The 10,192-nt window shown below is 38.7% G+C and overlaps 1 long non-coding RNA gene across 1 annotated transcript in view; it reads left to right on the top strand.

The window, feature by feature from the left end:
• Positions 1–4,671: 4,671 nt before the first annotated feature.
• LOC122550748 overlaps positions 4,672–10,192 on the top strand; it is a 94,452-nt gene continuing 88,931 nt past the window's right edge. The window contains exon 1 of the long non-coding RNA XR_006311936.1: positions 4,672–4,732. This is a non-coding gene — a long non-coding RNA (uncharacterized LOC122550748). The remainder of the gene's footprint in view (positions 4,733–10,192) is intronic.

Below are 10,192 nucleotides of genomic sequence, written 5' to 3'. Positions count from 1 at the left end.
GTCTGGAGGGCTATGGGCCAAACGCAGGCAGTGGGACTAATTTAGTTTGGGATTATGGTCAGTGCGGACTGGTTGGACCGAAGGGTTTATTTCTGCGCTGTATGACTCTATAACTCTCCAAACCACACAACGCAACTTTAACTTAGGCAAAATAGCATTTGATTCAGTCCTTTCTCGGCATTTAGATCATATTGGATAAATGAAAATGTACTGAGGGACATGGGAACAGGGTGTATATGTGTGATATGATGTATTTACTCATTTTGAGGGGAAACCCTGTCAGGTATGTTGGGCTGAATGGGACTTTCTCCATTGTAACTTCTATTTTTATGATTTTTAAGAACACATATCAGTTTCAAGAAATAAACAAAGTATTTTGGAGACAACTGACAAACAATTTGTCAACAAATTTTGAAGCACTTTAGAAAAGTAACTACAGAGACATTCTTAGATATTAACACTTTGGCGTAAGATGTCTTATAAGCACTGGGAGCTAAGGTCTTTCCTTCACATTTACTCGATAGGACGACCTTTTTAATATAATTGGCTTTGTTTCTGATTTCTTCCAAAGTAAGTTCAGACTATTTTTACATAGGCATTTTGGGATCAAAAATGACTGCACTCAAGAGTTATCATTAATACATTTCAATTTCATGATTACTTAAGTTTCACATTAAGGTCACAAATTCTGTAATGACTGTCTTTTTTGTTAATACAATTTAAAGAATGCACAATTTGCATTTCATTCCCTAAACTCATTCCCTTCAACAAAATGGTCAAACTAAACTTGTCTTTATTTACTCTGCCACAGATAAATCAAGAACAGAGACACTGCTTAATGTCAAGATCTGTGTCGATATGCTGTTTATGTTCATTCCAGAATGGGGCTGCCAGTTGATACAACTAAGAAAGAACTTGGTGCAGGTCAAGGGGTCATTTGCAGCGATAGGAATATTTAGTTATCTGATCAGCTCTGATTAACCTTCTTACAACATGGTATAACCCTGATCACACTTATTGTTTCCCTTTGTGTTATCTCATGGCCATTTCAATTTCATTTGCTATATAACTGCTTTGGTTATTTAAGTGGTCAATTAAAAATCTAATGCTTCATGATTATTTTTCAATTTAAAAAACTTTGCTTTATTTTAGTAAAATTGGTCCTCATTTTGTCACTGATTTTTGATAACTTGTCATTCAAGTCTTCATATGAACAGGTCAATAGTCACATATTTATATAATTGATTAACTTAATGTCGTAGAAACATTATATGCCCTTTTGTAGTCTATTTAATAAGCTTAAAACATAAAGTTAATACAATTTGTTACCTCAAAAAGTAGATTTTTCGGTGTTGCCTGAAATGAGTCTGGCGTGTGCCATCTATGTATTTGGCATGCCCCTTCCTCTCCATTATCTAGGTGCAGCTGCCAAGCAAATTATACTCAATGCTCCACAATATCCTATTTCTGCAAGGGGCTCTAAAACAGTAACTAAGTCATGGAAAATTATCAATTAAACTAATTTTGAGGATGGATGTTTCTTAGGCATTCTTTGGTCACAGGGTAGTATTTTCAAAATTAGGCATTGGTGTGCTATTTTTCTGAAACATTGACTTTGTGTTTACTATGAGCTTTTCATTGTCACCAAAACTCGATGCTTCACCTCATGGCATCCCTCTGACTCACTGATTAATTTCCCTTGAACTCACATCTCTGACCTGGTACTTGTGAATATAGCGTGCTCAACATAATTGGCGACACATTGGCACAAGACATGAGTTGCATCAAGGTTATTTTCTGCCAATGTCATAAGATTAACATCAATTTCTCCTCTAGCCCATCAATCATGCATGGTACATGTTAGGACGTAGTCATTTAAAATAAAATTTAAAAAGACCTTCAATTAACAGGCAAAGCTGGTTAGAGATTTTACAGACATTTCTTGTTGGTTTTTCACTACAATGGTATTACAAGTGCCTGTAGTTGTTTAGGTTTTGAACTCACTTCCTGATGCATCATAATCTTATGCCATATTATACAATGTAAAAATCAATTCCTCTTTTAAGCTGCTGAGGTGGAAATGCAACATGATTGTCTGCTTCCAAACTGACAAGCTGCCTCTGGGACCTTTGTCTCATCCATATGTTAATGACCAGCGATCAAAGAATTGTGTCGATCTCACATTGACCATTTCTATCATCCTGCCAACCTCCTGTATTTGCTTTGTGTAAACACAACTTGTTATCTACGCATATAATTCAACATTTCATCAGCATTGACCAGTATTCTGTTGCCAATTTTACTATCACTTTCAGTCTTTCCTGTCCATCTGTCTTTGATGTCTAAAATCTCTCCTTGTCGACTACAATGCAAATGATAAAATCTTAAATCATATAAAGCTATTTCAAAATACTGCTGCAGTAACATTTAAACTTACCTGTAACTAATAATGAAGGTGACAGATGTAGTTTTGAACTCAATTCTGAGTCTGAGTGTTCCAATATTTGCAAAATCACTTACATATAAGATGAATGACTCACTATCAATTAATGGCCTTCATCCCCCCCCCCCTCCAATTTGTTGGTTAGTAATAGCATATAGCTGATATCTACCCATGTGACTCCACAGCTGATATGTTGGTCAGATTAATTGTAGACCTTAATTATATATGTGTTGTGGGTTTGTACTTGTGATGTGCTCTGAATATGTTGTCCGCTACCAGGGCAGATGGAAAGGCAGTCACTGATGGAGCAAAAGTGTTTCAGAAGAATAGTGAGACCGATAACTGTCAAACTGACTGGAGTAATTACATTGAGTGCTAGCAGTAAGAAGACTTTGCAACCTGAAAGAGAGTCAAAACGTGTGGCACTGGAAAAAGCACCGCAAGTCAGGCAGCATCTGAGGAGCAGGAGAGTCGACGTTTCAGGCATAAGAAAGAGACCCAATAATCTCAACTCTCTGCCTTCTGTATGTTAACCAATCCTCAAACCATGCTAACATACTACCCCCACCCACAGTGAACTCCTATATTGTACAATAACCTTTCATGTGGAATCTACTGAGTTTTTTCCAAAAAACACTACACCTACTGGTACCCCATTATCAATTCGACTTGTTATAATCACAAAGAATTCTCGGAAATTGGTAAAATATGATTTCCCTTTCACAAAAACAAAATAATTCTTGTTGATTGCGTCAAGCTTTTCAAAAAGCACTGCTATTTCTTCTGTAATAATGGACTCTAGCATTTTCCTGCCAGCAGCTGTTAGGCTAACTGGCTTATAGTTTCCTGCCCTCTGGTTTCCTCCATTTGAGAACAGGAATATCAGATTCACAGTTTTGCAATCTGCTGGAACCTTCCATTGAATTCACCAAATTCTGAGATGTTTTAACCAATGCCTTCACTATTCCTGCACCCAGTTGCTTTAAAACTCTTGTCCTGGTCACTTATCTGTCTTCATCCCATTAGTTTGCCAAATACTTTGTCCTTTTTGATAGCGACTGTGACAAGACCAATAAGTATTTGGATATTTGAGAAATTTATAATGTTCTCCACTGTGAAGACTCTTGCAAAACAGTGGTTTAAATGATCTGCTCTGTTCCTGTTCAACATTATTAATTCCCCAGTTGCACCTTCAAAGGTTCCCATATTTACTTAAGCTGTGACTTTTTCACTTACCAGAAAAAGCTCCTGCTGTAGTCTTTATATTTCATATCAATTTACTTTTGTAATCAACTTTTTTTCCCTCTGTACTGGCATTTTAACATCTGCTGGTTCCTAAAAAAAAATCCCAATCCTTTGGCCTACCATTAGATTTTGCTGCTTTGTATGCCTTGGTTTTAATTGGATTCTCTCTGTCTTTATGATCCGTGGGTTGTTTATTCTTCTCATTGAATCCTCTTCTTTGACCAGAATAAATTTTTCATGAACTTTATGAAGTATCTGCTTAAAAATCTGTCACTGCTTAGGCACTGACCTTCCTCTTTTCCCAAATTGCTTGAGACAATGTTTTCTTTGTCTGTCTGTGATTGCTTTGATTTAAATTGTGAACACTGATTTGAGACCCACTACTGCCATGGGTTCTTCTATGTCCAGGTAGAGCACAGATGAAGCCTCAATTTAATGTTTTATCTAAAAAGAGAGCCACCAGCAAAGTGCAGTATTTGTGTGGCAGCCTCAACTTTTCTGCTCAGACTCTAGAGTGAAATGCGAATCTAGAAACTTGTGAATGTAAGGTGCCAGTAATGTTATCTGAACCACTCCTGATACCTATAAGTAACTATTTAGAGTTGTTTACAGTTCTACTCTGACAAGCGTTTGAGAAAACTCAGTTAGCTATTAAACTTAAGACATAAATAGATGAAAACCCTTGAAGCTATACAGATCATCAGGGAATCCATTACATACCTCATGAGTATGGACACATTTTCCTGCCGAATGATTACAATCTATGGGCACATGTATCACTGCTGCCACAAGAAAACACAGACAAATACTTAAGTTTAGTTTGTTGCTATCTGTCTTCTTTCTCACTGACCTCAATGTCTCTACTTCCTGCGTCAACAAGATGGGAATGGAATGTGCTTGCAGGACACTGCCAATGCCACTAGGTGGTGTGCCAGAATATTGTACGAAATTAATTCTTCATCATTTTATTTTCTTTTGAAGAGGAAACATCCATTTTCCAACTGTCTCTTTCTTTCGGTGATATGATCATGATCAGCAACTCAGGTCAGAATTCTACCACTTGACATCACATAATTACTAAGGTTCAGAGTTATATACAGTCACATAAATGATTTGGATGCGAGCAGAAGAGGTACAGTTAGTAGGTTTACAGATGCCACCAAAATTGGAGGTGTTGTGGACAGCAAAGAAGGTTGCCTCAGATTACAACAGGATCTTGAGCAGATGGGCCAATGGGCTGAGAAGTGGCAGATGGAGTTTAATTCAGATAAATACGAGGTGCTGCATTTTGGGAAAGCAAATCTTAGCAGGATTTATACACTTAATGGTAAGGTCCTATGGAGTGTTGCTGAACAAAGAGACCTCGGAGTGCAGGTTCATAGCTCCTTGAAAGTGGAGTCACAGGTAGATAGGATAGTGAAGAAGGCGTTTGGTGAGCTTTCCTTTATTGGTCAGAGTATTGAGTACAGGTGTTGGGGGGTCAGTTTGCGGATGTACAAGACATTGGTTAGGCCATTGTTGGAATTCTAGTGCAGTTCTGGTCTCCTTCCAATTGAAAAGGTTCAGAAAAGATTTACAAGGATGTTGCCAGAGTTGGAGGATTTGAGCTATAGGGAGAGGCTGAACAGGCTGGGGCTGTTTTCCCTGGAGTGTCGGAGGTTGAGAGGTGACCTTATAGAGGTTTACAAAATTATGAGAGGCATGGATATGATAAATAGACAAAGTCTTTTACCTGGGGTCGGGGATTCCAGGACTAGAGGGCATAGGTTTAGGGTGAGAGGGGAAAGATATAAAAGCGACCTAAGGGGCAACTTTTTCACACAGAGGGCAGTACATGTATGGAATGAGCTGCCAGAGGATGTAGAGGCTGGTACAATTGTAACATTTAAGAGGCATTTGGATGGGTATATGAATAGGAAGGGTTTGGAGGGGATATGGGCCGGGTGCTGGCAGGTGGAACTAGATTGGGTTGGGATACCTAGTCGACATGGACGGGTCTGTTTCCATGCTATACATCTCTATGACTCTATGACTTCTCCAAACTCCCCTTCATCTATTCATCACAATTGGTAGCCATCACTCAGTCAAAAATGTTTCCCCCATGGAGTCACAATGATCCTGGATTCCTACTGCAGGGATCCAATGCATAACAAAAATTTAGAAAAGGCTTGATACTCCATGTAGCACCACTGGAACATGGCATTGTTGGGAAGAGTCAACCTTTGGATGTGTTGTGAAACCAAGAGTCTGCTCAGTTGGATGTGAAAGATTTCATGGCAACTGTTTTGCAGAACAGTAGGTGAGTTAACTGTTGGTCTGTCCTTCAATCAAAAATGAACATCCCAAAGCCAGATTAATTTGTCATTATCACATTGTTCAGAGTTTGGTACTGGAAAAGCACAGCCGGTCAGGCAGCATCCAAGGAGCAGGAGAATTGACGTTTTGGGCATAAGCCCTTCATTAAGAAAGGACTTCCTGATGATAGGCTTATGCCCAAAACATCGATTGTCCTGCTCCTTGGATGCTGCCTGACCTACTGTACTTTTCCAGTACCATACACTTGACTCTGATCTCCAGCATCTGCGGTCCTCACTTTCTCCTATTATCACATTGTTAACCACCTTCAGAATTCCTGCAGTATACATATTTGAATCTGTGATGCCAACACGATCAAAGCTAAAGCAGATCAATTAAATCTGCAATAATGACAAGGAAAATAGCTATGCACACTAACCACCAGACTGGATTCCCATACTGAATTCCTAGTCTGTGGGTTGTGATGAAAGTTCATGATAAACTATGATTTGAAATATTTGGTTCTAAAGTGAAAAAACCATGAATAATCTTAAATTTGATTTCACTTTCTATATTGTCTGTGCTGAATTCCTAGTCTGTGGGTTGTGATGAAAGTTCATGATAAACTATGATTTGAAATATTTGGTTCTAAAGTGAAAAAAACCATGAATAATCTTAAATTTGATTTCACTTTCTATATTGTCTGTGTTAAAAAAAGGAGGCAAGGTACAGTTTCAGCTTAGATTTTGTCTAAACATTGTTAATGTCTGATTTTTAATCAGGGTTTACAATCTTGGAGTAGATCTTTGGATGAAAACTATTCAGTTCTTTAGAGGAAAAGATACTTAAAGAAAAAGGCAGTTGGCTTGTGCCAGGAATTCAGTATCACAAAAAGACAGAAGCATCCAGAAGGTCAGCAAGAGTGTGCAGGTACAGTCAGAGGGAATAGGTGCTGGTAGTTTAGCAGTTTCTGGAAAAGACAGGGTAATATTTCGAAGTATTAAGAAGGACTCAAGAAGAAAAGGTAGTGGAAGCTGTAAGTATATGGAAAAACTATTTGTTTGCTCTGCAAGTGTGAAGAAGTCAGGAAGAAGAAATCTTCAGAAACTAATTACAACCATGCCAACTGCACAAGGAACTTTAAAGGGGAGTGAAGGTGACCCTTCATTGAGATTTGAATATCGTTAAGGTTGTTGTTTAATGTAAAAGAGTTAAATCACTATTTCTGATATTTGCAATAAGATACTTTCCAATAGTTCTTAAATAGTGTAAACCATCTTTTTTCGTTTCCTTTTGCATTTAATAAACTTTGATGTTCTTTTGTTAAAAGTACATTGGCAGCCTCTTGTGAAAATGTTCACTGACTGACCACCATGGCAAGCAAACAGCAAAAATAAGAATTTTGGTTTACCTGGTCAAGTTTCACTTCATGGTCTGACTTGTGCAGTATTGCCATCAGCTGGGACCACGACATTGTGTGTATTCACCACAACTTAGATACTCCATTATTACCGTGGGTAAAGATATTAGAATAACTGACTAATTGTTTTCACAGGGTTTTCCTGTGCAACTGCTATAACATGAGTTGAAAATCAGCAGGAATGCTGAATAAATAATGGAAAGGCCTATTCTAGACATTACTGATTTTCCACTGAAGTTACAACAGAGCAGTAGTCAACATGGATTTCCCATGGAGATTCTGAGTGCAACTGCTTTAAAACTTCATTTGCACTTCACTGCTTCCTACACCAGACAATGAGAACTAAAACTGGAATATTTACATCAACAGAGTGAACACAAAGAGAAAATTTGCCTTTTTGCTTTGAGCTCAAACCAAGATTATATAATATTCATATGATCTGAGTATGATGAATGCAATTTAAAATATTTCAATTTTGCATTAGGAATTTGGTTTGCTCAGTTTCATAACAGACATTTGAACCAACAATCTTTGGAATTCTTCTCAGTTTTTTCTATACAGTCAAAATTTGTTTCAATGAGGTGTGTGGCATATATCCTCTGTATGTCCTTCACATACAAATTTAGAAGATGGCATTAGCTCGTGCTTTCTTTTAATGCTGGGAACTGTTTCCCACATCCCAGCCATTTACTTAAAGCACATTACACAAGTCACTGTATATACTTACAACAAACATAAGTTTAAATATTGTTTAGATTTTTCACTTTTGTAGAGAAAACATTCCTTAATTAAAAGAGGCTTCGTTTAAAGGCCACCCATGCTGCAATATGAAGAGAATTGCATTGTAATTCAAAGGGTATTAAAATTGACAGTTGGTAAAATGACAAAGATCGATTACAATTTCTAAATGGCACAGATGTTATTTCTGGAGGGGTGGGGGGAGTTGGAAGTTGCATAGTTTAGTAGAATTTTATGCTATCTTTGTCATCTTCTCAACTTTATACTTGGAAAATTTGCAATCTTTTACAGTATTACTTTATTAATCCATAAAATTGGGATTTATCTGTAAAATAGGTTATGAATGACTAGAGCTGAAAATGCATCTGCAGTCCTCACTTTCTCCTATGAATGATTAGATCATGCCCCTATTTGCAATCTTAGACCAGGAGATAAAGAAACAGAGTTAGGCCATATGGCCCATCAAGTCTGTGCTGCTGTTTGATTGTGGCTGATATGTTTCTCAACGCAGTCTTCTGTCTTCTGCCCATACCTTTTGATCCCCTTACTAGTTAAGAACCTAGCTAACTTTGTCTCAGATGCACTCAATGACTTGGCCTCCACAGCCTTCTGCAGCAATGTATTCCACAGAGTCAACAACCTCTGCGTGAAGAAATTCCTCCCTATCTCATTTCTAAAGGATAACCCTTTCATTCTGAGGCTCTGTCCCCGAGTCATAGTTTCTCCTTCTGGTGGAAATATCTTCTCCACATCCAGTTTATTCAGGCCTTTCAGTATTCTGTAAATTCAATCAGTTCCCCCCTCGTCCTTCTAGACTCCTCCAAGTACAGACCCGGAGTCCTCAACCACTCTTCAGATGACAAGTCTTTCATTCCCAGGAGCATTCTATGCCTGAAGTTAGATTCCTGACCCTTTCCGTACACTCTGTCCTGTTTAAACTTTGTTGAGTCCACTTGCCCTTTAACTTCTTCCATAATTTTCCATGCAACTGACCCCATCCCTTTCCAACTATTTAATTGGAAATCCTACCTCCAGCCCTAGTTATGCAATTCGCAAGGACTCCAGTTCCAATATGATGTAGGTGGAACAAAAACTGAAAGAACTTCAGGTGCAGTAAATTAGAAACAAATATGGGAGAAGCTGGAAAAGCTGAGCAGTTCTAGCAGCATCTGTGAAGAGAAACCAGAGTTAACGTTTCCGGTCCAGTGACCCTTCCTCAGAACTGATATAGGTGAAGCCCATCCTGTCAGAACAGCTCCCTCTTTACTTAGTACTGATGTCAATGTCCCATGATTTTGAAGCTGTTTCTTCCACACTACTCTTTGAGCCATGTGTTTACCTCTTTAATCTTTTTGATCCTCATGGCTCAGGTAATAATCCTGAGATTATTTTCTTTGGTTTTGCTATTTAATTTTGCCCCTAACTGCTCACATTCCCTCAACAGAACTTCTTTCCTCTTTCTACATATATCGTTGGTACCTACATGGACAACAATAACAGGACCTTTCCCCTCCCACTTCAAGTTCCTCCATAATCCAGATGAGATATCCTGCACTTGAGCACCCAGCAGGCAACACAGACTCTTAAACCTAGTCACAGTGAACAGTGTCTATCCTGCTGACTATACTATTCCCTATTGCAACTTTATTTGTTTTTTCTCCCCTCTCTTGAATAGCTCCCTGTATCGTGGTGCTATGATCTGTTTTCTCATCCTCCCGAAAGACCCTACTCTCATCCACACAGGGAGTAAGAATCTCGAACCTGTTGGACCAGCTCAGGGCTGAGCCTCCTTCAGCACTACCTCCTGGGTCCCTCTGCCTTCCTCGCTCGTAGTTCACACCCTCCTGTCCCTAACCACTGACCAATTTTGTGGTAGTTAACCTGAGGGATGTGACTACCTCCTGAAACACAATGTCCGGGTAATTCTCTTCCTCCCTGATGTGTCTGAAGCTCGGACTCTCCAGCTCATCAACTCTGAGCCTAGGCTCCTCGAGTAACCAACATTTGCTACAAATGTGGTCAGTATGACCACAGTGGGGTCCATTAGCTCC

Source organism: Chiloscyllium plagiosum, chromosome 6, assembly GCF_004010195.1.
Source record: "Chiloscyllium plagiosum isolate BGI_BamShark_2017 chromosome 6, ASM401019v2, whole genome shotgun sequence".
Lineage (NCBI taxonomy): Eukaryota > Metazoa > Chordata > Chondrichthyes > Orectolobiformes > Hemiscylliidae > Chiloscyllium > Chiloscyllium plagiosum.
The sequence above is the reverse complement of the archived record's forward strand: the minus strand, read 5'-3'. Positions and strand labels throughout refer to the sequence as shown.